The following is a 15,122-nucleotide window of genomic DNA, read 5'->3' as shown; positions in this document are numbered from 1 at the left end:
AGATCAACACCTAGTCACTAGTCATGCCCAATGGCTGAGCACACGCTTCAGCTCCTCTTGACCAGGACGTCTGGCCTAAGATGCTAGGCAGCTGTACAACAAATCCTATGACCTAGCCAAGAAAGGCAGTAAGGCAGTAACACTGCATAGCTGCTGAGCAGGAAGCCTGTCCCGAGACACTGGACAGCCACACAGCACATCCTAAGTCCTGCTGGGAAAGGACAGTCAGCAGCCTGATCCAACAGCTAAAAATCACTAGAAAAGAAAAGGAAACTATTTCTTCCAGTGTTAAGAGAGGAATGTGAGAATACAGGATGACAAAGAATCAGATAAATATGACACCAAAATGTCCAGCATTATCCTGATACTAAATTCACTACAAGGAAAGAAAAATACAGACCAATATCCATAATGAATATAGATGTGAAAATTCTCAACAAAATAATAGTAAGCCAAATTCCATAGCACATTAAAAGTATTATATGCCATGATTGAGTAGGATATACCCCTCGGGTGCAGTGATGCATCAACATAGGCAAATCAACAAATGCTATACACCATATTAACAGGATGAATAATTTAAATCATATGATCAAAACTCCTAGGAAAAAACATAGGCAGTATGCTTTTTGACATCAGTCTTAGAAATATTTTGGAGGGATATCTTTCCTTGGGTAAGAGAAGCAAAAGCAAAAATAAACAGGGGGACTACATTAAATGGAAAAGTTTTTCCTAGCAAAGGAAACTATCAGCAAATCAAAAAGACTACCTACTGAATGGAAGAAAATATTTGCAAATGATATTTTTGATAAGGGGTTAATATCCAAACTACAAAAAGAACTCCTATAACTCAACACCAAAAAATAAACAATCTAATTAAAAAATGGACAGAAGACCTGAGTAAACATTTTTTCAAAGAAGACATACAGATACCAAGCAGGCACATGAAAATATGCTTAATATCACTAAGCATCAGGGAAATGCAAATGAAAGCCATAATCCCCTCACACCTGTTAAAATGGCTATCATCAAAAAGACAACAAATAACAAGTGTTGGCAAGTATGTGGAGAAAAGGGAACCGTCATGCACATTGGCGAGAATATAAATTGCTGCATACTCTGTAGAAAACAGCAATTCCTCAAAAATTAAACACAGAACTACTACATAATCCAGCAATTCTATTTCTAAGTGTTTTTCTGAAGAAAACAAAACCACTAATTCTAAAAGATAGTATACCCTTATGCTTATTGTGGCATCTTTCTTAATAGTCAAGATATGTAAAAAACACAGTTGCCATCAGTAGGTAAATGAATAAAGAAGATATAGTGCGTGTGTGTATACACACACATGATGGAATACTGCTAAGTCATAAAAAAGAATAAAGCCTGCCATTTGTGACAACATGGATGGACTGAGGGGATATTATGCTAAGTGAAATAAGTCAGAGGAAGACTAATACCATATGATTTCATTTATACATGAATCTAAAATGAACAGAAGAAAACAAACATAACAAAACAGAAACAGAGTACAAACAGGCGGTTGCTGAGGAAGAGGGCTGGTGGGGAGGGAAAAGGTGAGGAAAATTAAGAGGTACAAACTTTCCAGTACAAAATAAATAGAGGGATAAAATGTATAGCATAAGGAATATAGTCAATAATAATGCAATATCTTTGTACGGTTACAGATGGTAACTAGATTTATCATGGTGATCACTCTGTAATGTAAGAAATATTGAACACTATATTGTGCACCAGAAACTAACATAATGTTGTAGGTCAATTATACTGCAAGAAAAAATCAAACTCCTAGAAAAAGAGATGAGATTTGTGGTTACCAGAGGCAAAGGTGGGGGAACGGAAAATAAGATGAAGGTGTTTAAAAGGTATAAATTTCCAATTACAAGATAAACAAGCACTAGAGATGTAATGTGCAACATAATATAATTAACACTACTAGGTGTTATGTATGAACGTTTTTAAGAGTAAACCCTAGAGTTTTCATCACAAAATATTTTCTTCTGTTTTGAATGTATAAGAGATTAGAGATGGTCATTAAACTTTAGTAATATCATTTTATGAGCTATATAAGTCAAGTCATTATGCTGTGTACCTTAAACTTGTACAGTGCTAAATATCAATTATATCTCAATAAAACTGGAGGAAAACAAATAAAAAATTTTAACTTATATGATCATCTTAATAGATACAGAAAGAGCATCTGACAAAATTCAACATCTTCCAAGAGGAAAACTCTCAACAAATCGGATATAGGAGGAAAATAACTGAACATAATAAAGGCCACGTATGATGACTCCATAGCTAACATCATAGTCAACAGTGAAAGGTTGGTAGCTTTTCCTCTAAGATCAAAAACCAGGCAAGAGCGCCTACTCTCACTGGTCCTATTCAACATAGCACATACAGAATTCTTAGCCATAGCAATTACGCCAGAAATAAAAGCCATCCAAATCAGAAAGGAAGAAGTAAACTGTCTCTTTACAGACAATTGCAGATGACGGACACTTTGCGTATGACGGGACCTTATAGATAGAAAATCCTGAAGACTACATCAAAAAACTGCTGGGACTAATGAGTAAATTATGTAATGTTTCACTCTTAGCAGTCATTAAACTAACAAATATTTCACTAACAACATATTCAGCATTAGGCCCTAAATTCTAAGTGACAGAACATTATAACAAACATACCATGCTGTTGCTACATCTCTATTCTTTTGCACATACTCTTTCTTCTACCTGAACGACCCTTTCCCCCTGTAGATTACCCAGTAAATACCTATTCATGTATTATTAATAAATCCCAGTTTAGATATTCCCTTTTCTGGTAAACATTCTAAGACTCAGTGTAGAATTAATTTGCTCATGTTTCCTTTATGCTTTGCACATTTGTCTCCTATTATATTTAACCACTCTATTTTAGTCATTTACTTATTGTAAGTCACCTCTTTTATTAGATTACAAGTTCCCTGAAATCAGATACTGTCTTTTGTGCATTGTCAAGTGTCTCATAATTGCAAAATCCTTAGCACAGAAGTGATGCCTAACAAATGTATTAGGTGAAGTGATCTATCTGGTTTTGAACTCACCCTTCCTTGATGAGCAGAGACAAGTATAATAAGTAATGATGGTCACATAGGAACATGGGAAGATTATAAGTTGTGTGTTACTCATTACTGCAGTTGCAGACCAAGGAACGCATTTTAAGTTTAATATTAGAGGCAATGTTATGACCAAAGCCAGGAATAGGATCCCCATAGGGTCCACAGTCAAACTGACCTTGCTAATCATGGGAACACAACAGAATAATAAAGAGTATGATTCCAGAGAATTAATTCTAGATGAGGTACTGGGTTAAACCTGGCTCTGACCCTTGCAGGTTGTATAACAGTGGGCAAGTTTCTTAATCTCTCTACTCCTCAGTCTCCTCACCTATAAAAGTGGGGATAATAAATAGTAATATGATAGTTTTAAATATTATCTGCAAATTATTTGACATTATTCCCATTAAAAGTTAAATCTAATCCCCCTCACTTGGTTTCTATTGAGCAGAATTGTGGTAGAAATGACCCAACATGACTTCGCTATGGTTATTGAAGCTAGGTTATAAGTGATGACACAGTGATACAATTTCTCCTTGACTCTGTCTCTCTTGAGAATTGTGCCTATGAAGTCCTAAGCTGCCATGTAAAAAGTATATAAACATTAAATCTGCCATATTGAAGAAACCAGATGAAGAGTCCACATGAGGAGAGAGAGAGATGTTTGGAGATTCCCAGCTGTTCCAGCCCCTGATGGCTGAATCCTGCCAAATCTAGTGCCATACGTGTGAGTGAGTGAGCTTTCAGCTGACTTCAGCCCCAGCTTTCCAGCCACCCAAGCTGACACTGAGTATAGGAAAGTGTGTTACTCCACTAGGTTTTGCCCAAATTGCAGATATGTGGGCAAAAATAAATTTTTTATTTTTACTTTAAACGACTGAGTTTTGGTTTCAAAAATGGAGTGCTGCTAAAATAAAATCTAAAATGAGAGGCTTTGGAACTAGAGGAAGAATCTGGAATAACTTAGACTGTTAGCCAAAGCATGGTGAACCAAGAGGCTGTTTATGAGAATTTAAAAGAAGTTTTAAAAAATGCTATGAAAGTTGGAGGAAAATGTACAGTTGTTTTGTAGTCATAGGAAATTTAGCAACATTGTTGCCTACAGTAAATTGGAAAATAAAAAATGTGTACCTAATGAAGTAGATGATCAGCTAAGAGATTTGCAGGTGCTACCTGACTCTCTTTCTCTCTCTCTGTATGGGGTGTGTGTGTGTGTGTGTGTGTGTGTGTGTGTGTGTGTATTTGTAGCCTTTAGTAAAGCATGGGAGGATAGAGGTAAAGCAATGAAGTAACTGTTAAATATATGTAAGGGAGCTAGGACTTTCTGTATTTGAAAATAAAATTGTTTTTTTAGTCTCTCAGATGGCTGCTGCTGCTAAGTCATTTCAGTCGTCTCCGACTCTGTGCGACCCCATAGACAGCAGCTCACCAGGCTCCCCCGTCCCTGGGATTCTCCAGGCAAGAACACTGGAGTGGGTTGCCATTTCCTTCTCCAATGCATGAAAGGGGTGGCAAATGATGCTAAAATTAAGAAATGACTTTCTAGAAATGATCAATTCCTGATGTTATAAAAAGGGATCTAAAGATGCAGCCAAGTGTGACTCTAGAATCTTGGGAAATTTAAGATGGGTGCCTCACATAGGGAGAAGGCAATGGCAACCCACTCCAGTACTCTTGCCTGGACAATTCCATGGACGGAGGAGCCTGGTGGGCTGCAGTCCATGGGGTCGCGAAGAGTCAGACACAACTGAGTGACTTCACTTTCACTTTTCACTTTCACGAAATGGCAACCCACTCCAGTGTTCTTGCCTGGAGAATCCCAGGGATGGCGGAGCCTGGTGGGCTGCCGTCTATGGGGTCGCACAGAGTCGGACATGACTGAAGCGACGCAGCAGCAGCCTCACATAGAGAAACATAGAGCCCCTCCAATTATCTTAAGAACATGCTTTGTGCATCCTCTTCATAAAATAATAGGGTTTCTAATAGTCTAAACCATATTTTCCTATAGCTGCCTTATGGGAAGACCAAGGTGGATAATGCTTATGTCAGTAAGATTTGTGAATGTAACTTTTGTCCAGTGGAGTGGCTCCAACAAGATTCCCATAAAGTTCTTAGAATAATGGCATAAACAGGCTAAGTAAACTGTTCAGCTGCAAACACCAGCCATTTCCTATGGAGAAGGAAAAATGTGTCTGAGTACAGAACCAAGTTGTCGAGAGTCATTCCTAGGTACCAGGACTGAGTTCTGATCAAGGAATTGACAACATGATGTGAACAGGATTTTAGACCAGGAATTCTTGTGTGCTTCGCATTCTCCTTTTTTTGAACAGAAGGGTCTACAGAAGGTCTACCATGACTGTTCCACCAAAATACACTGAGTGTATGGAGGAAAGATAATTTGTCTCAAGGGCTCAGCTTTTCAGATGGAGAGGAACTCAACCCAAAAAGCTGATTTCAAGGATGTACAGAATTTAGTTTCATCTGTACCTGGATCTGATTTGGATGACCTTAATGTTGAGCCTGAAACCACATTAAGTAAGATTTCTCGGAGGTCTTGGGCGGAGGTGAGTATATTTTGGTGTCAGAAGAATACAAATAATTTGTAACCAAAGAGCAGACGTGATGGTTTTAACAGCTATCTGTAAATTCTCTGACATTCCCTTCATAAAATGATGGTTCCTAATCTCCTTTCTCTTGACTATAGACTGCTTTTAGTGATTTGCTTCTGAAAAACATTGAATGAAGCTAAAGTGACATTTTGTGATTTCCAAGGCCAAGTTAGACAAGTTAAAACAGCTTTCATCTGGCTTGCTGTCTCTCTTACTTCTGGCTCTGATATTGTCCACAAACACATTTTTTTTTTTTTTAAGTACTTGGGAGTTGATAAATCTTGTGTGAAAATTGATAGAATCAGAAGAAACACACTACGTTGATTTTAAAAGAGTAAAATATAAGAATAAAATCTTAATAAAGTCAATAGATAAATACTACTTTCATCTGAGAAAGGAAGTGCGAAAGGGGAAAAAAAATCTATTACCAATCTAGGAAGTCATAAAAGAGCAAAATCACATTCACACAAAATGCTCAAAGGAGACAACTAACCTTTGTTCTAAATAAAACACAGGATCCTCACAGGCAGGCACATTAGAAAAGACCACTGATCAATTAAGTAGGACAAAACACTGGAGCAAGTACACAAGTTCCCTAGGTGTATCTGAATTTCAAAAAATAAAAAGATGTTCTCCAGTTGAACTCTCATTCAAAGTTATTTTTGAAGTTTTCATACTTTAGATAATAGCCCACTATGATTGGTAAGATGAAACAATGCTTTGAAACACATACCCTTCTCTTCTTTGAAACCCACTTTGATAGTACATTGCTAGAAAAGATGCAATTGAAAATCAGGGTGAAGAGATGAGTCACCATTTGATGTCATTTTGTTAGCCTGTGAGGCAGGTCACATTCAGCTCTATAAGAATCAACTTTTTTCCTCCCATATCTGCCTTGCCCTTGACCTAATCTTCTAAAGTGCACTAGGTAGTGGATTTTATTTTTATTCACATCATTCATAGTAATGATTACATTCTACCTTGAGACCCAGAGTGTACACACATTCACATATACCTAAAACTGAAATTAAAGTTTTATACTGGTTATGACTCCGTAAATGGATTTTGTAAACTACTCTCAACAGAGAGTTGATCAACACTTTAGATACCACTGAACTAGGGAAATTGCCTAGTCCTTCTAAAGTTAACTTTGTTGATTCCCCTATGAATTGCTCAAATTTTCCGTCAATAAATCCATCTGATTTGAGATGTTATCTGTCTGGAGATTTGGATTTCTATTCATTTGTGCAATGGTCTTATTTGTGTCAAAAATAACTTTCATATGTCATATATTCTAGGCATATAGGAATGAAGGATATAGTGGAAAACAAACACAGTACTACTTTCAAGGAGCTTAAGGTTTAAACAATATGAATTTTTTTTATTTTATTTTATTTTTAAATTTTACATAATTGTATTCATTTTGCCAAATATCAAAACAATATGAATTTTTAAATAACATCATGAATGTAAGGTAAAATAGTTTCTATAAAGAAAGTCTATAAGATTCACTGATAAAGAAAACTAATATCATAAGAGACTTACTTAGATACATTGATCTAAGAAGGATTTGCTCTAAAGATGGTATCTCAAGCAGATCCTATGCTAGACTACTATTTGCTTCTTAGTAATTGGTGTTCTTCTTTTCCATTTAAACGTTGTCTTAATTAGGGCCATGTTTCCCCCAGTTAAATATTCTATTTCTCAGCTTCTTTGGCAGCTAAGTATAACCAAGTGACTAAATCCTAGCCACTGTGATGTGAGCTGAAGCAATCTGTGCCATTTCTGAGTATCGTTCTCTTTAAGAACCCAACAAAATTTTAGGTGCACAGTACAGTTGAACATATATCCCCTTCATCTTGTTTCCTGTCAACTGGTTGAAAGATGGAACACTCTGGGACTTAGAAACATAAGTCATGTGTGAAAATTGCAGAGTCCCTTACCAAACCTGGATCACCAATCTGTCCCTGGGCTCTCACATGAAAAATAAGTAAACTTTCATATTATTGTGTGTTAGTTGCTCAGTCGTGTCCGACTCTGCAACCCCATGGACTGTAGCCCACGAGGCTCCTCCATCCATGGGATTTTCCAGGCAAGAACACTGGAGTGGGTTGCTATTTCCTTCTCCAAGGGATTTTCCTGACCAAGGGATTGAATCTGGGTCTCCCGCATTTCAGGCAGACTCTTTACTGAGTGAGCCACCAGGGAAGCCCCTAAAAGAAAAAGTGAAATTCGCTCAGTCCCGTCTGGCTCTTTGCGACCCCATGGACTATACAGTCCCTGGAATTCTCCAGGCCAGAATACTGGAGTGGGTAGCTTTTCCCTTCTTGAGGAGATCTTCCCAACCCAGGGATCAAACCCAGGTCTCCTGCATTGCAAGTGGATTCTTTACCAGCTGAGCCAGAAGGGAAGCCCTGAGCCACAGTATTATAGACTCCCTTTGTTCTGTTTCCCAACATAAAAACAGTACAAGAACTTAATGATGACAGGGACTAGCCACTTGAAAAATTAGGTTTATAGGTAATGGCTGAGGGGACAAGGGTACTAAAGGCAGAGAGAACAGTATATACAAAACCCCCAGGAAAGGAAGATTTTCTAGTTTCCAGGGAAGAGAGGAAGCTGATATGCTTGGAGTGTAGTAGATGAATAGAGAATGGAACAAGGTAATATTGAATGAGATAAATGAAAACAAAGCTGACCACAGCAATGTTTTGAATAGGTATGAGAACAATTCTGTCAAGGTGAATAGAGAGAACTCCATGATGCCATGGATTAAACATCTTGAACAGTGCCTGGGTATATATTAGGTGCTTGATTCCTTTTCTTTCTCTCCCCTTTCTTTGATTTACTCTGAGTCTCCAGACAATCTGCTGCTTCCTCCCTGTTTAACAACCTAGCAGGGAATTTCCACAGCAGTTCAAACTTTGTCTAAGGACCTGTTTATCTCTCAAATTGTTTAAAGTATTGACTTCCAAAACCACATGGGACAGTACATGTCTTTGTCCTGGACGAAGCTTAGTATTTTGCCTGATTCTACATAAAAGATAGATCCATAGAGATGTTGTGGATTTTATTTGAACTAATTTTTGTAAGAAGTCATGTCATTGCTTCATTGACTATTTAGGACAATGAATGTGAATGTTCATTTTTGACTGGACATGGAACAACAGACTGGTTCCAAATAGGAAAAGGAGTACATCAAAGCTGTGTATTGTCACCCTGCTTATTTAACTTATATGAAGCGTACATCATGAGAAATGCTGGGCTGGAAGAAGCACAAGCTGGAATCAAGATTGCTGGGAGAAATATCAATAACCTCAGATATGCAGATGACACCACCATTATGGCAGAAAGTGAAGAGGAACTAAAAAGCCTCTTGATGAAAGTGAAAGAGGAGAGTGGAAAAGTTGGCTTAAAGCTCAACATTCAGAAAACAAAGATCATGGCATCTGGTCCCATCACTTGATGGCAAATAGATAGGGAAAGAGTGGAAACAGTGTCAGACTATTTTGGGGCTCGAAAATCACTGCAGATGGTGACTGCAGCCATGAAATTAAAAGACGCTTACTCCTTGGAAGAAAGGTTATGACCAACCTAGATAGCATATTGAAAAGCAGAGACATTAATTGGCCAACAAAGGTCCGTCTAGTCAAGGCTATGGTTTTTTCTGTGGTCATGTATGGATGTGAGAGTTGGACTGTGAAGAAACTGAGTGCCGAAGAATTGATGCTTCTGAACTGTGGTGTTGGAGAAGACTCTTGAGAGTCCCTTGGACTGCAAGGAGATCCAATCAGTCCATTCTGAAGGAGATCAGCCCTGGGTGTTCTTTGGAAGGAATGATGCTGAAGCTGAAACTCCAGTACTTTGGCCACCTCATGCAAAGAGTTGACTCATTGGAAAAGATTCTGATGCTGGAAGGGATTGGGGGAAGGAGGAAAAAGGGATGACAGAGGATGAAATGGATGGATGGCATCACCGACTCGATGAACATGAGTTTGAGTGAACTCCAGGAGTTGGTGATGGACAGGGATGCTGTGATTCAGGGGGTCGCAAGGAGTCGGACATGACTGAGCAACTGGAATGAACTGAACTGAACTGAATGTCAATGTTCATTTTTGTCTTATTGTTATGAAGTAAAATTAGTTATACCCCAGTCAGCTCAAACCACGAACAATATAATCCAATTTACTTTCACTTTCATAGCTTATCTTAGCTGTCTTTCATGCTAAACTTGTCAGTAAATCAACTTTAATACTTTATTTTAATATCTGCAAGCAAACTCTTCTGCTTTTATCTTAATGTCAGTATGTCCATCTTCAGTTCAATTGAGTCGCTCAGTCGTGTCCAACTCTTTGTGACCCCGTGAATTGCAGCATGCCAGGCCTCCCTGTCTATCACCAACTCCCAGAGTTCACTCAAACTCACATCCATCGAGTCGGTGATGCCATTCAGTTATCTCATCCTCTGTCATCCCCTTCTCCTCCTGCCCCCAATCCCTCCCAGCATCAGAGTCTTTTCCAGTGAATCAACTCTTCACATGAGGTGGCCAAAGTACTGGAGTTTCAGCTTTAGCATCATTCCTTCCAAAGAACACCCAGGACTGATCTTTAGTATGGACTGGTTGGATCTCCTTGCAGTCCAAGGGACTCTCAAGAGTCTTCTCCAGCACCACAGTTCAAAAGCATCAATTCGTCAGTGCTCAGCTTTCTTCACAGTCCAACTCTCATATCCATACATGACTACTGGAGCTTACATAGGTCTTTAAAATTATTTGCAGCACATCCTATTGACATGCAGAGATTTAAAAATTTAATAATAATAAAAGAAATCTGTTTTCATTGATAGAAATTTCCAGCTGTTTTCTCAAAAAACTATCAAATGTAATGAAAGGGTATGAAGGATTTAAACACAAAGATTGCCTAATTGGCTGGAAATATTTGAAATTATACCACCAGCTTTGTAGACATGAGAAAAAACAGGTTGCTATTTTCAACTAGGATGAAATTCTAGGAGCATTGTAACTTACCTTACAATTCATTTTAACCAGAGTTATATGAGAACTAACTACAGGGTTCTAATTTATCAGCAATACAGAAAGAGGTTTTCACATTTTCTTTTAATATACTAATGAAAATATAGAGAAAATCTATTTGGCTACACTAATAAATTATTTGACACAAAAATTATTTAGGCAATTTGGATGGAACTTGATCCTTAAATTTAGATAATGAGTGTTATTCCACTAAACTTAAAACACACACACACACACACAACACTATTTCTCTCTGACAAACCACTCAACTAAGCCATCCATTCTAAAGGTCTAACACAGCTCATAAACTTTATCAATAGGTACAGTAGGAAAAAGCAGGGTGTAGCATTTTGGATGACTGGACCATTGATTAAGCCTCAGATTTAACCTTGTCACCTGAAAACAAAACAGTCCACAAAATTCTTCTCTAATATAGCAGCAGAGATATTTCATTATGGAAATAACTTCCAGTAGTAGGATTCTACCACCTGTAATTTTCCAGAAATGAATCATCGTAAATAATTGTGCTTTCCTAATGAGTTTATATATAACACATTTGATTTTGAATTTTATGATCCCTCTTAAATGGAACAATATAGACCAGAATTTACTCTTCACTGATGATTCAAGGCCATCGTTTTAAAAAATAAACATGCCCTGTTATGACACAGAGATATTCTCAAAGCCTATTCACCTTGACCCCACTGTAAATAATACTGGATGATCCTGAGTATTTTTATTTTTGAGTCCTTGTATACTGTGATTTCTTTGTATGTCTTTACTTGCCTGTTTTACTTGGTCCTGTTTTGTTTCTCTCAAAAAGAATGTTTCATGTGGTTTTAGAGTCCTATAAAACACATTTTGAATGTATGTCCTGTATCTTTAGTAGCAGTGGGACTTCAAACAACTTCCCCACTTTCCTGTGCTCAAGTTTTCTTGTATTGAAAATAGCATATAATACCCTTCATATGAAAAAATGAAATGAATACTCAGTATAGTTCTTGCTGTATAACTTATTTTCACATTTTTATACATAGCTTCCATTCAGAACTTTTTAGTAACTTGAGATAACCCATGATATCTCCCTGAATATTGTTATAACTGCAGCCAAAGGCAAAGAAATGTGTTTTAACTGGTTAAATTAGTATAACTGCATATAAAATTAAATTTTAATCTGTGAAATACAAGACTATGAGGGCCAGAGAAATTAAAAAGCTTCCTTAAAGTCATACTGCTAATGGCAGAATCTGCAGGTACCATGTCCTTCCAACTGAAGCACATTCTTTAAAACTGAGTTGACAGATCTGAGTTCTAGTCCTGGTTCTGCTGTTTACTCTCTGGGTGCTCTAGGGCTGAGTGGTGAAATTTTCTAGACTTTAATTTGCTCATCAGTCATAAATGGCAGCTGAATTAGATAAAAGGGTCCTTTTCATATTATTAAGTAATAAAAGAAATGAAGTACTGACACATGTGAAAATCTTAGGCGAAATTAGAGATAAGTCACATCAAAGGACATCCAGTGTATGATTCCATTTATACTGAAATGTCTAGAAAAGGCAAATCTACTGAGATAGGAAGATTAGTGTTGGGCAGGGGCTGCAGGGAGGGAGGCAATGGGGAGTGACTGCTAAGAGTCTGGGATCTCTTTGAGAGAGAGCAAAATGTTCTAAAATTAGATTGTGGTGATGGTTGTACACCGTCTCTGCAAACATACTAAATATCACTAAATTGTACACTTAAATGAGTGAATTGTATAGTATGTGAATTTTATATCAATAAAGTTATTTTTTAAAAAGGAAAAAAGTGTAGGGTGGGGCTTTCCAGCTCTGGCATCCTTTAATTTTACTGTCAGGATGCACATGCTAGGGGTCCTAAATTGCATCCCAATTTCCATAATGCCTAGCTTGTTCTCTAACAATGTCACTTGGTGAATTCCAGTAATTAAATATGAATATTGCATGGAACACTTCTTTGTTTATTGCTTTCAGATGACATTTGGAAAGAGAATACAGAGGAGAACGTATTATTGACCTAGATATTTATGCTAAGAAAGTTATAGGTAGGATCATATTGTCTACTTTTGAACCTATCAAGAAGCTTAATATGTAAAACAAGCAAGATCTAGTACAATTGCAATGTAAAGCAATAATTAAATCCTCATTTAGCTACTGATATAACCAGAATGTTCATATACTGTAATTAATGAGAAAAGTGAATAGTATATTTTATTTGATGATCACCAAGTATGTTTGCCAGTATCAATGTTCATGCATTTCATTTTTTTAAATAGGAGTATTTGAGCAGAAATATGTATTATGTATTTGAAAATGAAGGCACGTACACACAGCTATAACTTACTGGGTCTGTGTCTATCAGGAACATGATCAACAACTGTTTTATATAAGTTCTCCTCAAAAGATATGTAAGTCACAAAATAAAGGACAATATATTTAGCTTTAGTCAACTAGGAAAGTAACAAAGACTATATAGAAACAGTCAATGTGTTTGTTTTTTTTTTAACAAAAGAAATTGTTTTAGGGAATATGGACAAGATGGCAGAGTAGGAAGACCATGAGCTCACCTCCTCCCATATGCATACCAAAATTACAGCTATTTACAAAACAATTACCTATGAGAATGACCTGGAAATTAGAAGAAAAGATATTATACAACTAAAGACATAAAGGAACCACAATGAGGTGAGTAGGAAGAGTGGACATGTGTATAGTCAAGACACAGACTCCCAGGTAGGAGACCCACAAACAGGGGTTAATCACAACTGCAGAGGTTCTTCCCAAAAAGGGAAGGACCCAAGCCCTACATCAAGCTTCCTAGCCTGTGGGTCCTGCACTGGGAAGATAAGCCCTCCATAATATCTGGTTTGGAAGGTCAGCTGGGCTGTGTACAGGGGAGCTCTTAAAAGGCACTCACAAAATCTCACTTGCATGGAGTTCAAAACAGAAGCAGTAATTTTAGAGGCACATTGGTCAGATCCACCTGCTGATCTTGGAGAGCCTCACAGACAGACAGGAGACATCTGGAAGTCCACCTTGGGATACAGATTCTGTCAAGAACCATTTTAGAGTCCTCCCTCTAGCCTTTAATACCAGGGGCTTATCTGCCCACCAGATCCAAGAACTTTGCCCCAGGAGGAGCCATACAGGACCTAGCCTCCCCCACCAGCAGGTTGGAATCAGCCCCAAACCCTGAAGACTCCACAGCAAGCCATGCCAGAATGCAGCCCTGCCTATAAACAGACTGGAGACACTGGATAAGGCAGGATCTGGAAGTCAACCAGGCCATGGGCTAGCCTGCCTAGCAATGTACCCTTGGTGGTCCACCCACCACAACAGAAAGGCCCTCGCAGCCTACACAGAGGGTAACCCTAGAGCATATGGTGCTGTTAACCAGAGGGGGCTGTACTACTGGGCTTCACAGGATGCCTCCAACAAAAGGCCACTTCTCCAAGATCAAGAAACATAACAAACTCACCTGATACATGGAAATAAAAATTAGGCAAACTGAGGAGACAGAGGAATATGTTCCAAATGAAACAATAAGACAAACCCCAAAGAAGAACTGAGTGTAGTAGAGACAATCTACCCAGTAAAGTTCAATGTAATGATTATAAAGATGCTCAACAAACTTTGGAAAAGAATAGATGAACACAGGGAGAATTTCAACAGAGTTAGAAAATATTAAAAAGAACCAAACAGAGCTGAAAAATATAATAACTGAAATAAAAGATACACTCTAACAAATCAAGAGTAGATAGATAATACAGAGGAATAGATCAGTAGACTGAAAGATAGATTGCTGGAAATTACCCAAGATAAACAGAAAAAAAAGAAATTGTAAAAAATGAGAGCAGTGTAAGAGACCTCTGGGACAACATCAAGCATACTAACATTCACATTATAGAGGTCTCAGAAGGAGAAGAGAGAGAAAAAAAGGCAGAGAACTTTCTTGAAAAAATGATAGCTGACAAATGCCCCAACCTGGGAAAGGAAACAGACATACAGATCCAGAAAGCAAAGAGAGTCCCAAACAAGATGAATCCAAACAGGTCTACACCTAGACATTAAATGGCAAAAGTTAAAGATAAAGAAAAATCTTAAAACCAGCAAGGGAAAAAGCAAACTAGTTATGTACAAGGGAACTCCTGTAAGTCTATAAGCTGACTCCTCAGCAGAAACTTTGCAGGCCAGAAGGGAGTTGCATAATATATTCAGAATGATAATAGGAAAAACCTACAACCAAAATACTCTATAAAGCAAGACTATCATTCAGATTTGAAGGAGAAATAGAGTTTTGTGAATTAGCAAAACCTAAAAGAGTTCAACACTCCTAAAGCAAGTTT

Source organism: Bubalus kerabau, chromosome 1 (genome assembly GCF_029407905.1).
Source record: "Bubalus kerabau isolate K-KA32 ecotype Philippines breed swamp buffalo chromosome 1, PCC_UOA_SB_1v2, whole genome shotgun sequence".
In the NCBI taxonomy this organism is placed as follows: domain Eukaryota; kingdom Metazoa; phylum Chordata; class Mammalia; order Artiodactyla; family Bovidae; genus Bubalus; species Bubalus kerabau.
This window is presented reverse-complemented; position numbering follows the sequence as displayed.